The following is a 5,256-nucleotide window of genomic DNA, read 5'->3' as shown; positions in this document are numbered from 1 at the left end:
GCATCACACTTCGGAATTTAAAGCATGATCAATTTGTTAATATTTTAAGAATATTTTATTTGAATCAACAAAATAAAAAACAACAGCATATGCTTTTGAATAATTGTGTGTGAGGGTTTATGTAGATTGTATAAAGAACCTATTAATAGGCCCTCATTGGAGGTCTATCAAGCTAGCACCTCCACAAACGAAATTCCCAAATTTCTTTATTTCAGAATTTTGGGCTTTTTTGGGCTGTATTGCCGATTTTCGGGTTCCGCTACTTTTTGTGAAAATTCAAATTTTGAGTGGAGGTGCTGACTTGATATAAAAATTGTAAGAAAAAAATCAAACACGTCAGAATTTCGGGCTTTTTTGGGCTCTTAAACGCACCAACAACCAATTTCCAAAAACCACCCCTACATAATATAAAACCACCCTCTATGTAAAAAATCAATTTCGGAGAAAACAAAGAACACCAAAATTTTGGGCTTATTTTGGGCTTTAAAATGCATGAAAAAAAAACTACCCTCATATTCAAAAAACCACCCCCTTGCAAAAAATACAATTTGCGAAATCCAAAATGAAATAGATTTTTGGCTTATTTTAGAGTTTCAAATGCACTTAACCTTATATTAGAAAAACCACCCCTGTGTAAAAAAACGTCAACCTAATAATAAAATCTTAAACCTTGGTGTTGGCATTTTTAAACAGCCCAAAAATCAGAGACTCCATTTGAACAGTAAAATTCGAAAAATATCAGAGACTATAGTACCACTGTAATATTCCGAAAAAGATTGGTTTGCACAAAATTATGTTTGATTGTTAAAAAGGGACTGTTTTTTAACGTCAAGTGTTAGGGACCAAAAATGGGAGTAGGTATTTTTAAGAAGTTCAATAATCATAAACTCTACTGACACTGGAAAATTCTCAAAAATATTAATTTTTGACAAAGTCATATATACATGGTAGAGAAGGGTTAATTTTATAAGTTAGGGGTTGAAGCCCAAAAATCGGAGTGGATATTTCCGAGGAGCCCAAAAATCAGAGACTACTTTAACACTAGAAAATTCTCAAAAATATTATTCTTTGACAAAGTTATATATACCTGGTAGAGAAGGGTTGATTTTATACGTTAAGGGTTGAAGCCCAAAAATCAGAGTGAGTATTTTTGAGGAGCTCAAAAATCAAAGAATACATTGACACTAGAAAATTCTGAAAAATATTATTTCTTGACAAAGTCATATATACATGGTAGAGAAGGGTTGATTTTATAAGTTAAGGGTTCAAGCCCACAAATCGAAGTGGATATTTTCGAGGAGCCCAAAAATCAGAGACCACATTAACACTAGAAAATTCTAAAAATATCAGTTTTTGACAAAGTCATATATACGTGGTAGAGAAGGGTTAACTTTATACGTTAAGGGTTGAAGCCCAAAAATCGCAGTCGATATTTTCGAGGAGCCCAAAAATCAAAGACTACATTAACATAAGCAAATTCTCAAAAATATTATTTCTTGACAAAGTCATATGTACATGGTAGAGAAGGGTTGATTTTATAAATTAAGGGTTGAAGCCCACAAATCGAAGTGGATATTTTCGAGGGGCCCAAAAATCAGAGACCACATTAACACTAGAAAATTCTAAAAATATCAGTTTTTGACAAAGTCATATATACGTAGTAGAGAAGGGTTAACTTTATACGTTAAGGGTTGAAGCCCAAAAATCGGAGTGGATGTTTTCGAGGAGCCCAAAAATCCAGAATACATTGACACTAGAAAATTCTCAAAAATATTATTTCTTGACAAAGTCATGTATACATGGTAGAGAAGGGTTGATTTTATAAGTTAAGGATTGAAGCCCAAAAATCGGAGTAGATATTTTCGAGGAGCTCAAAAATCAAAGAATACATTGACATTAGAAAATTCTAAAAAATATTATTTCTTGACAAAGTCATATATACATGGTAGAAAAGGGTTGATTTTATAAGTTAAGGATTGAAGCCCAAAAATCGGAGTGGATATTTTCGAGGAGCTCGAAAATCAAAGAATACATTGACATTAGAAAATTCTGAAAAATATTATTTCTTGACAAAGTCATATATACATGGTAGAGAAGGGTTGATTTTATAAGTTAAGGGTTCAAGCCCACAAATCGAAGTGGATATTTTCGAGGAGCCCAAAAATCAGAGACCACATTAACACTAGAAAATTCTAAAAATATCAGTTTTTGACAAAGTCATATATACGTGGTAGAGAAGGGTTAACTTTATACGTTAAGGGTTGAAGCCCAAAAATCGCAGTCGATATTTTCGAGGAGTCCAAAAATCAAAGACTACTAAAAAAAATTCTAAAAATATCAGTTTTTGACAAAGTCATATATACGTGGTAGAGAAGGGTTAACTTTATACGTTAAGGGTTGAAGCCCAAAAATCGCAGTCGATATTTTCGAGGAGTCCAAAAATCAAAGACTACATTAACATAAGAAAATCCTCAAAAATATTATTTCTTGACAAAGTCATATATACATGGTGGAGAAAGGTTGATTTTATACGTTAAGGGTTGAGGCCCAAAAATCAGAGTGAGTATTTTCGAGGAGCCCAAAAATCAAGAATACATTGACACTAGAAAATTCTCAAAAATATTATTTCTTGACAAAGTCATGTGTACATGGTAGAGAAGGGTTGATTTTATAAGTTAAGGGTCGAAGCCCAAAAATCGGAGTGGATATTTTCGAGGAGCTCAAAAATCAAAGAATACATTGACATTAGAAAATTCTCAAAAATATTAGTTTTTGACAAAAAGTCGTATATACGTGGTAGAGAAGGGTTGATTTTATAAATTAAGGTTTGAAGCCCAAAAATCAGAGACTGCATTAACATAAGAAAATTCTCAAAAATATTATTTTTTGACAAAGTCATATATACGTGGTAGAAAAGGGTTGATTTTATAGGTTAAGGATTGAAGCCCAAAAATCAGAGGGGTATTTTCGAGGAGCCCAAAAATCAGAGACTACATTAACACTAGAAAATTCTCAAAAATATTATTTTTTGACAAAGTCATATATACATGGTAGAGGAGGGTTGATTTTTTTCGTTAAGGGTTTAAGCCCAAAAATCAGAGTGGGTGTTTTCGAGAAGCCGAAAAATCAAAGATCACATTAACACTAGAAAATTCTCAAAAATATTTTTTTTGAGAAAGTCATATATACGTGGTAGAGAAGCGCTGATTTTATACGTTAAGGGTGGAAGCACAAAAATCAGAGTGGGTATTTTCGAGGAGCCCAAAAATCAGAGACTCTATTGACACTAGAGGCTTCAACCCTTAACTCATAAAATCAACCCTTCTTTACCACGTATATACGATTTTGTCAAAGTCTAATATTTTTGAGAATTTTCTAGTGTTAAGGTAGTCTCTGATTTTTGGGCTCCTCGAAAATATCCACTCCGATTTTTGGGCTTTAACCCTTTTCTTATAAAATTAACCCTTCTCTACCACGTATATATGACTTTGTCAAAAAATAATATTTTTAAGAATTTTCTAGTTTTCATGTAGGCTCTGATTTTTGTGCTTCAACCTTTAACGTATAACTTCAACCCTTCTCTACCACGTATGGTATATGACTTTGTCAAAAAATAATATTTTTAGGAATTTTCTAGTGTCAATGTGGTCTCTGATTTTTGGGCTCCTCCAAAATATCAACTCCGATTTTTGGGCTTCAATTCTTAACGTATAAAATCAACCCTTCTCTACCATGTATATATGACTTTGTCAAAATATAATATTTTTGAGAATTTTCCAGTGTCAGTAGAGTTTATGATTATTGGGCTTCTTAAAAATACCTACTCCGATTTTTGGTCCCCAACACTTCGCGTTAAAAAACAGTCCCTTTTTAACAATCAAATATAATTTTCTGCAGACCAATCTTTTTCGGAATATTACAGTCTCTGATATTTTTCGAATTTTACGGTTCAAATGGAGTCTCTGATTTTTGGGCTGTTCAGGAATGCCAACAGCAAGGTTTAAGTTTTTATTATTAGGTTGATGTTTTTTATACACGGGTGGTTTTTCTAATATAGTGTTAAGTGCATTTGAGAGTCTAAAATGAGCCAAAAATCTATTGCATTTTGGATTTTGCAAATCTTATTTTTTGCAAGGGGGTGGTTTTTTAAAATAGGGGTAGTTTTTTCATGCATTTTAGAGCCCAAAATAAGCCCAAAATTCTGGTGTTCTTTGTTTTTTCCGAATTTGATTTTTTACATAGGGGATGGTTTTATATTTTGTAGGGGTGGTTACTTGAAATTGGTTGTTGGTGCGCTTAAGAGCCCCAAAAAAGCCAAAAATTCTGACGTGTTTAATTTTTTTTTCTTACAATTTTTATATAGTGGAGGTGCTGGCTTGATTCAAGTCATCACCTCCACACAAAATTTGAATTTTCACAAAATGTAGCGGAGCCCAAAAATCTGCAATACAGCCCAAAATAGCCCAAAAAAAGCCAAAAATTCTGACATGAAGAAATTTTGGGAATTTCGTTTGTGGAGCTGCTATCTTGATAGACCTCCTCATTGGGTTGCTTACTGATGACCTCGCTAGCTGAGCGTGACGCTTTCGCTTGCGCCTTTGATACATTGCCACTTTAGGGCCTCGATAAAAAGTAAGAAATCTAGACAGGGCCTCTTAAGAACCAAGTTATAATTGCTACTCGAGAAGAGAAAAAATTTAATGTATTTTATCACCTAGTTCGGCAGAAAACTTTTCCGCTACATAGTGACAATCCTGTGTCATAATAAAGGGTACATATATTTGGCCAATTGAAATAATATACATATACATATACATATATTTACATATATTTGGACAATTGAAATAATATTTTTAATAACAAAATTAGTGTACTTACGAAATAATACTCATAATTATAATAATATAACAGTTTTGTTCAAATGTCCACGTGTTGAGGCCCTCTGAATCCGAAAAACCGGTTTTCATGAATGCGTCTGTCTGTATATAAATGTATGTAGGTATGTATGGATCATGTATGTATGCATGTGTGTATGTATGTATGGTTTCACGAACCTTTTGAAAAAATTCATCTACTAAATTGGCCTTGGTATACTCTAATATTGCCTTAAATAAAGGGCCAAGTTCGTGAGCTAGCCACTTTGGATAAAAATTCAAAAAGTGAGCGCATTTTCAAAATTTGTAAAATCACTTTTTCAAAATTCGAAAATTCTCTGTACGGAAGTTCAAATTATTAAAAAAGTCGAACCATTTTATC

Source organism: Belonocnema kinseyi, chromosome 6, assembly GCF_010883055.1.
Source record: "Belonocnema kinseyi isolate 2016_QV_RU_SX_M_011 chromosome 6, B_treatae_v1, whole genome shotgun sequence".
Taxonomy (NCBI): Eukaryota; Metazoa; Arthropoda; class Insecta; order Hymenoptera; family Cynipidae; genus Belonocnema; species Belonocnema kinseyi.
Note: the sequence above shows the minus strand (reverse complement) of the source record.